Genomic DNA, 9,873 nt, shown 5'->3' on the forward strand with positions numbered 1-9,873 from the left:
TTGGTCTCTGCTACATTACGGAAAACAAGAAGAACATCATAAATAACCAAAATATCTATTATTACAGAAATGGATAAATAAAAAATGATTATATTGATAGCCTAGAAGACTATACAGGAAATGAATGAATGACCTTGATCTCCATATAACATTAATAAATTTAACCCACTTGATGACCCCTTTGAAGAACTTTCTTCATTTAACATCCAGACTATGATACCCAGGTTTTCTCCCAAATTTCTGGCCATCTCTGTCTCCCTTCCAGGTTGCTAGTCATCTATAACCTCCTTTTTGATTTTCTCTTTTGTTTATCAACACTTGTTCTTTAAGGGATCTTATCTGTTTTTATGGCTCTAAATACCATTCTTGTGCTAATGACTTTAAAGTTGCATCTCCAGCCTAGATTTCAACCTTGAACTACAACCCCAGGCTCCTGCATCTCACTGGCCCATTTATTCAACATTTCATCTTAACATCTTGGGACTTAGGATCCTGTGACCTCGCATCTGCTCCTTAGGCAGGCTTCCTACCTCTGTTACTGGCAAGACACCGCATAGTTGCTCAGAGCCTTCTGATTTTGTCTCCAATCTGGGTCGCTTCTCATCACCCCACTTCCCCCTGCCACCATCATCTTTTGCTTTTGCTGCTGAAATCGAATTTATAAGATTTCCCTGCTTCTGCCATTGGTCTCTTTCCATCTTTTCTCTCCAGGACTGTTCAGAACCATTTGTTAAAATGAAAGTCAGACCCCGCCATTCCAGAGGAGGAACTCAGTGACAACCTTCCCGGACCCTCAATGCCAGCTTTCTATCTGACCCCCACTGCTTCATCTCCCCGCTTTCCCAGTTAATTTTTTCTTGTTAGCACTTATCATACTATAGAGTGGCTCATACTATGAGTCTGCCCAGACTGCCATAACCTAATGCCACACGTGGGGCGGTTTCACCAATAAACATTTCTGTCCTCACCGTTCTGGAAGCAGAAGTTCCTGACTGAGGTGCCGGCAGATTTGGTTTCTGGTGTGACCTCTCCTCTGGGCTTGCTGATGGTGCCTTCTCATTGAGTCCTCACGTGGCCTCTCCTCTGTGCATGGGGACAGAAAACTTCTGGTGTCTCTACCTCTTCCTATAAGGACACCAGTGATGTCAGATTAAGAGCCCCCCTTCCGACCTCACTTCACCTTTATTGTCTCCTCACAGGCCCGCTGTCCAAATTGAGTCACTCTGTAGGTTAGGGTTTCAACATATGAATTGGGGGGCAGGCGATTCAGTCCATAATATTAGTCTGCATAGAATATTTCATATTTCATTGTTCATTGTCTGTTCACCCTACTAGAATATAAGCTTCATAAGGGCAGAGACTTCACTGCTGTATTCTCGCACTTAGAATGATGCCTGAGCATGGTAGGTATTCAATAAATATTAAGTGAATAATCTCAAAAACCAGATGTAAAGTATAAAAAGCAAGTTATCATTTACAACAAAAACATCATTTCAAAGTTTACAAAATAGAAAATTACCATATTTTTCACCCCAGAAGACATACTTTTTTCCCCCAAAAGTGGGGGGTAAATGTCTGTGCGTCTTATGTAGCAAATATTGAGTCACAGAGCGTGATGTGTATGACCTGGACTGTCAGTGGTGGCGACAGCTGTTAGAAGTGGAAGTGGTGGGCCCATGTGAAACCCCTGGGGACGCTTATATGTTCCACTTTACTGCTCAATCTTGGGGTGTCTGGTCAGTTGCCATCCGTCTCTGCCCATCACCCAGGACCTGGGAGAGTGCAGAGAGCCACCTGACACTCCCAGCTACAACCGCTCACCTGTCGAATCAGCTGAGACTAATAACGGGCATGAGGCACAGTGCCAATTGCTAATTGTCTTTGACACTGGGTGGGGTCCATGTCAGTAGAACCGCCTCCAATCACCAATCATTGTGTCTTAAGCTCTGCCAATCATGAGAGGCAGATGTGTGGAGCTGAAGTAACATGTTCTCCACTGGCTATTGGCTCCGTTAGATGCTACGGCTGTCTCGTCTACCTCCACATTGTTTCCTGTGCACCCCAGATTTCTGTGTGAGGAGGCCAGCAGTAACTGGGTGAGCAGCCATAAATGCTGAAGCTTGTAGTATATAAAGGGAGATGGTGGGGTCCATATTCTAGTAGTAACACAGGCACTGAGGGGGTTAAGGGGGATCACTAGCCGTAACACGCACTGGGGGTAGTCCGCCAGCACCTCTAACTAGGATAGTGATACTCTCCATGACTGTTACAACTAGTGATACCTCTTAACTCCCTCAATGCCTGTTATTAAAACCCCCCATTAATTCTGACACTAGCGATGATGAGTTCTTGGGATTCCCAGAAAACTAGAAGAGTACTTGAACCTTAAAGTCTCTCCTCATTTGTTAATGACAATGATGATGGTTCTTAATACCGCTATTGACTGCTGTTCACTTTACATGGTTGAAATATTATTCTATTATATTTTATTAAATATTTTAGTACACCATTTGGTTCAGAATATTTTTTTCTTGTTTTCCTTCTCTAAACCTAGGTGTGTCTTATGGTCAGGTGCATCTTATAGTGTGAAAAATATGGTATATATTTTTTTGAACAAGTATGTATGTGGTAATATATTTTAAAAGAATTGTAAGAATGCCAGTTTCAGGACAATTAATTACTTCCCTGAAGAGAGGAAGGGAAATGAAATTAAAGAGAGGTCAAAGCAGCTCTAACTGTAACTATATGATTTTATTTCTTTAAATGAAAGTTTTGAAACAAAGATGCAAAATGTTAACATTTGTTAAATCTCAAGAGGATACAGGAATACGTGACATATTATTCTCTGTTTTCTATGTTTTATACATTACAAGATAAAGTTAAGAATTTCTATAAGAGAAGAGACCATTATGTTTTGTTCCTGCATGCATTTCAAACTCCTAAAATGGGTGATCACCCGCAGTAGGACCTCAATAAATATTTGGTGGATGGATGTCATTCCAGACCATTTGGACTCATTCATCTTTAGTTCTGAGCATAATACTTGGTACATAGACCCAGGTAAACAAATGGACAATTAAGGAAAGGAAACAAATGAGAAATACATAAGCAAAAAAGCAAAGAAACATTTTCTGAAAACGACACAAGTTTTTCTAACTGTAGTAATCTCTTCTCCCTCCTTCTGTTCCTTCCCATCAGTGACTCGGGAAAGGTACATCTGTCTTGGCTGCCCAGACCTTCTGGCCTCTCGTCCCTAATTTACTTTTTTACCAAAAAAAAAAAAAAAAAAAAATATGAGCAGAAGCCACTGGAGAAAGATCTTAGGAGGTGAACATGGTTTACAGTTAAAACACTGGCCTTCTGCATTTTCTCCATAAACATGTAACCCATTTTGGGCCCCTCTTTGTATTTGTGCTTTTGTACGAGTCCTCCCTCATTAGCTCTGATGAACGATTCTGCCTGAAACTACGGTCTTGGTGACTCTCCAAAGAGTAGCAGCAGAAACCAGTTATTTCTCGCTCTGCTTAACTCACGCTGACGCCCTTTGGTAAGGTGTATCCTGCCCCTCTCACGGTCAGGTGCCCCCCATCTGGCCAGATACAGACAGCTCGTGCCTGAAATTCCATACACAAGTTACCTTTTATAAAATTTATGTTCCTAGTTTGTCTAATAATCTAAAAGTTGGTTCTTTTTTATCTTTCCTAGATGACAGATTCCACCAGAAGTTGAGTTTCTAAGTTAATTTAAGGTTTTGCTTTGTTTTTTTTTTTTTTAATGTGGCCTAATTATTAATATTTTTTGTCTGTTTGGATCAATCTGAGTCATTTCTGCCTTCATGTGATACAAACAAGCAAAAGTCGAGTTACTAACGAGAATGTGGAGATAGTCACATGGACTCTCACTCTAAACTAGGGAAACAACAATCACAGTGTTGCACACTTGCCTGTAATCTTTTGTCTCTTTTTGTACTTGGCCCTGGGTAAAGTGAAGACTCTAGAGATGACAAAGAGAAAAGAATTTGGAATAAAAAATTAAGATCCTTTGACTGATAAATACCAAGCCCAAAATGAGAAACTTCCCCTCACACCACACTAAGAAATAAGTTTCGGATGCATTAAATAGTTAAAAAATCAAACCATAGAACAATTGAATAGTGCATCAATAGTATTAGTCAGATCTCTGAATGAAAGACTTTCATAGTTTAAAAGCAATCACAAGCATCCAAAAAATGTAGATAGTTCTGTTGCGTAATTTAAAATGTAGGTATGATTTTTGCTTCAAAAAAGGCAAAAATACATAATTAAAAGCAAAAGATAAAGCTATATTAGAGAAACTGCAAAAAATGTAGTATTTTTCACTAAAAAAGGGTCTATTCAAATTTATACTAAAACAATAAAATCCTTTAGGCTGAAAAAGAATTGAATGACATGGACAGTCAATTCATAAATAACAAACTACATTTAACACCAATGTAAATGAAATATTCATTTACTTAGTAATAAGAAGAAAATCAAATTAACAAAAACTGAAGTAATATTATGTACTCTAACCCAAATTTGGTTAAATAGGTAATATCATATGCCATTAATAGGAATATAATTTATACAACTATTTTGTTAAACAATCTTGAATTTAAAACTTTAAAAACCTCCCTAAATATTGACCTAGTAACTTCTTTTCAGGATTTAAGAGTTTATTCTAAGTAAAAAACAAAACAAAACAAAAAAAACCTTTATATCCAAAGTTAGAAACTGGAATATTATTTATCACAGTAAAAAATTAAAAATAGTCTGATAGGCTTTTAGACTATTTTAAATATAGTATATTGCATTCCTTTGATGTTTATAAAGAGCCAAAAAATCAAGAAATAATGAAACAACAATACTTAAGAATATTTAATGTATCGAATATCAAGTGCAGGAATGAATACATGGATCGGTGTGTTATAGGTAAGCAAATTCCTAGGCCAGTTGCATTTGGATCAGTTGGCTGTGATTGATTGACCTCGTAGCTGTGCCCCTGAACTCCAGGTCTCCATGCACTCTCTGTGCTGCGCAGATATTGGCCTGGCTGGACTTCTCAACACGAAACCCTTCTGAAATTGGCCCAGGACAATTGTTTTCCGGCCAGGACTACCCATCTGGTTTCCTAGGGGAAACACCGTGTCTTCTGAGGTCCCTGACCCTCTGCTTGGTAGTTATTTCTTCTTCTAGTTCCTATTGGCCTGAGCTTTAGAAAGTCTAGATGTGTGATGCTCAAACCTGCCTAGTACGTGACGTAGATGTGGAACAACTGGCGTTCGTTTTCATCTGCGTCACACTTTGCCAGTTGGTCTTGAAGAGGGAATTATTGATTTCTACTGTTGCTGGGTCCTAGGAACTGTGCTAAGTGTCTGATGTGTAATACCCTTAGAAAATCTCAAGCCAGGACCTGGGCTAAATATTTAATGTATAGTACTTATTATCTGTAATCGCCACAGCACTATGACAGAAGTAGTATTTTCCTCACTTTATAGATGAGGAAGCTGATGTGCAGGTGTGGCTCCCCATTGCATTCTCAAGACCTCAAGCCATATCTCGTACCTGGTGCGTGGTCCACAGCGTTTCATCAGCGAGAGCAGCAGCCTCTTACTGAGCACCTGCTACGTGTGTGTGCACTCTGGCACTGGCTGCAAAGGCAAGAGTAATTGTGGGGGTGACTGTACCCTTCCCAGGGCTGAGCACACAATAGATCCTCATGGAATTTTAGTGGGATAAGTAAATGCTGAGTAAATCTAAAATAACTCAGATTCATTTAATTTATACCTACCCTCCTAAACGAAGGCTTTGCTGGGTTTAATATCCACCGTATTTGAAGGTATCAGTACATTATAGGTCACATTATCTGAGAAATTACTTCTTTGATTTGACCACAGTTGCGAATAAAAATGACCTTTCATAAAATGATTTGCATAGCATGCTCATGGGGTGCGCTTACTTGGTTAGGCAATTCATCCAGCATACTCCCCCAAATTATACATTTTATATATGTGAATGAAGGCAATTTAGATGTTTCAGATACACGCTAAAGCTTTTGTAGGTGAAACAAGATACGGCTTTTCATCTATACACAGTCAAATGGTTTCTTAATAACACAGTTATCTTTTGCTGGTTGATTCTGGGAATTTTGCTAGTTTTTTCCCAAAAGCACTGGAATACTTTATATCATGTATGACTTTAATTTTAAAGGAAAAAAAATACTTGTCACTTTTTCTAGGTGACATTTTGTCTTTTGACAGTGCCAGCTATGAACTGCACATGTTGAGTCTTGGATTCCTAGAATAGATAGAGAGTTAGTCAGGCCTCATAAACCCCACGCATGGTCTCCCACCGCATGCACACATTTAAAGAAAAACAAATATAATTATCAGGTTTCCAAAGAGAAGCTTCTTTAAAGTACTCTTCTGTGAAATGATGAGTTCACTAATGAAATTGTCGATAATATTTGCTACCATGTGGCATAAATTCCACCTTTTAAGACTTGCACTTTTATTATCTTTGGAAATGAAAGAGCTGGTCTGTTACCTCTCCTTATGCGCCCACAGCCCGGCGGTTTCCCTGCCGAGGGAGGTACTACAGTGTGATGGACAGCCCTGTGAAGGTAGGGCGCTGGGGTCCTTCTCTGAAAGTGGCTTCTGAGAGCTTCATGCTGCTGCCCCCTGTGCTAGTGTGAATCATTGATCTCAACCAATAGGGTCTGGTGATGTCAGAAGGGCCCCACATAAAAGTCTGTGGCAACAGAATTTGCATAAGAATTCAGAAACAGCCCTTCATAATTTGTTAAGTGGAGGTCAAAATAATCCTCTCGTGTCAAATTCATTGTGAAGTTACAGTACTGTTCAGTCATTTTGCACTAAAACGAAAGGACACAAAGGTAGTGACAGCTGTGCTGTATGGAACTCACCATACACAGCTCACAAAGTTGCATGTGATCACAGAACAGTATTTTTCTCACCCTCCTCCCCCGCCCCCAGCAGAAGGTAAAGTCTTGCGCACTCTCCCGTTTGAGGGCAAGGTTGTGAAAGAAGCCGGAGCCCGCCACCCACCGCTCCACACCTGGGCTGCCCTTGCTCTGGTGCCTCCCCATGTAGGTCTGCGGCCTCACTCATCCCTGGCGTCTTCATCCGTCTCGCTGGGCCGCTGGCAGTGCTTACAGATGCACCTGGGGCACAAGAGATGAAGCCATGTGCTTCCTAGCATCACCTACGTTCTTTTCTATTCTCTCAGCTTTATTGAGGTAATACTGACAAATAAACTTTGCACATCTATAAGGCGTGTGTGATGATTGAGTATTGTGAAATAATTACCAACAACATCACAATCAAGCTAATTAACACGTCCATCCTCTCATCTAGTTATCTCTTTATGTTTCTGGTGAAACACAAGATATATGCTCTGAGCAAATTTCAAGTATACAATACAGTATTTAGAAATATGGTCACCGTGCTATACATTAGATACTCAGAACTTATCCATCTTATAATTGAAAGTTGTCCCTTTTGACCAGCATCTCCCCAACCCCCAGCCCCTGACAACTACCAATCTGCTCTCAGTCTCTATGAGTTCAACTTTTTTAGATTTTACATATAAGTGGCATCATCCTGCACTTGCCTTTCTAGTCCGGCTTATTTCGCTCAGCATAAGGTCTTCTAAGTTCATCTATGTTGTCACAGTGGCAGCATTTCCTTCTTTTTATGGTTAATATTCATATATAAATATATGTACACAATCACATTTTCTTTATCCGCTCATCTGTTGCTGGACACTTAGCTTGTTTCCATGTTTTGGCTACTGTGAGTAATGCCACAGTGAACACGGGGGTGCAGATGTCTGGGAGATACCGCTGTCATTTTTCTCTGGATGAATTCCCAGAAGTGGGATTGCCCACATCATATGGTAGTTCTGTTTTTAATTTTTTAAAGAACCTCCATACTGTTTCCATAATAGCTGTGTCCTACCTTTTTTGACATTCATTTACCCTTTGAGTGCAATATCGTATTTTAATTTTCATTATCATGTTAATAGACAATTATGATGAAGTCACGAAGTAAGCTTTGCACAAGTAAAGGAGAAATTATATCATGATCCTAACAAAACTCTGATAGGGCCCTAGGTCTTTCAGGCGGTAAAGATGTACCTGCCTCAGGAACAGTCTGTTCCAATTTGTACACCCAGGCCCTATATGGTGGATCTGTAATTTTATTTTAATCACCATTCTATACCAGTTTTACCATTTAGTTCATACTTAGGATCAGGTACCTACTAGAATGCTGACATTTAGGGGAACCTTTGAAAATAAGGTATTTTTTGTATTAGTATTACTGTTGTACTATATATTCGGTGCTTAGGATCTCTCTAGTAAGAAGTAAAGGAAGAAGGAAGGGAATGATTAAAGAAATATCAACCATGTAATTGATACATTGAGGAAAGAGGCCTCAGGAGGTAATGGGAGGAAGGACAGGTGCAGGAGAGGCTGAGCAGTTGCTATGGGAACCAGAGGCTGCAGCCCTCTAAGCAGAGGGTGTTTTCCTGTGTCCTGTGACCCCTGCTGGAGGGACTGGAAGGCTGCCCACCTCTGTTTCAGTTTATGAATGACATTCCCATTTTTATTCCCATTTACATATTAAAAACAATATGCCTAGAGAGTTGAAAGCCACACCTAGTGTTGGTTATTTCTAGAACCCTCTGTAGCTTCATTTCTCCTGGCAGAACATGCGGTGGTGGTGGTGGTGGTGGTGGTGGTGGTGGTGGTGGTGATTTTATATGAAGAATTGCAGAAGTCTGAAACAATTGGAGGTAGTCTGCCAGACAATCTGACCAAAATGTACAGCTTTGATTATTAGAAAAGTCAGGCAAAGCCTCCCCCTATATTGACCGTTAGTGAAAGACCTTACAATGCACGCAAACAGCTTGTTTTCAGACAGGTAACAAAAGGGCCTACACATGGTGACTCTGGAATTCCTGCCAAGTGTCTTGAGAAGGACATTGGGTAAAGGTCATTGAGAAGGGCAGACGAGAAGCAGAGCTCTAGAACACTGAACTATGCACAGATGTAAATATCGCACAACTGTGAGTGAGAGCCGAGGAAAGCAAGCCCGAGGGGGTCACCCTCTCTAGTGCTGAAGGATCTATTGCTAGTGTTAACTGTGACTCAGAAGCAAATAAACCGAAGTCGCCACGAGAAGAATGCCTTCAGAAACCCAGCAGGACGGGACCTGAGGTCCGGGCGCCGCCCCCGCAGGTGCCTGCTGGGCCCTGGAGCCTCTCCGGATGACATGGTGTCAACCCTCTGGTCATAATGTAGCGAGAAGAAGCTTGCAGGGGGCATCTCTGAGGAAAGAGCGAAAACAAGGTCTGTGCAGACAGGAGGCAGCCGGCCTCGCCAGTTCCTAACATGCCAGCGTTTCTTTTATGAGCTTCGAAGGGGGGCTGAGCAAAGGCACAGCAGGTTGTGCGTTTTATCAGCATCTTCATTGTGCAAAACCCGGGCTCCGCTGTGTAAGACTGACTCAGGGAGCGTTCTAAAATAGAGTTTTCTTAACATACTCATAAAAGCATATGTGAACTTATAAACAACTTCTAATCAAGAACTTGTTTATTGTAGACTGACTCCGGAGGTTCTGAAGAAAAGGGTATTTATTGTGTTATGGTTTTGGAAGGAAAAAGTGGGAGTGTTTATGAACAACTCTATTAACTAAGTTTTATAACCATTTTTAAGAGGGCGAGATAACATCACCAGTTTAAATTCAAGGTCTCTAATCCATCTGAAAGATTTATTGTATTGGGGGAAAATTCTGCTTGTTGCTGCATTTTAATAAAATTAATCTCGATAATT

The sequence above is a fragment of the Furipterus horrens genome, unplaced genomic scaffold (genome assembly GCF_987537825.1).
Source record: "Furipterus horrens unplaced genomic scaffold, mFurHor1.1.pri manual_scaffold_8, whole genome shotgun sequence".
Taxonomy (NCBI): domain Eukaryota; kingdom Metazoa; phylum Chordata; class Mammalia; order Chiroptera; family Furipteridae; genus Furipterus; species Furipterus horrens.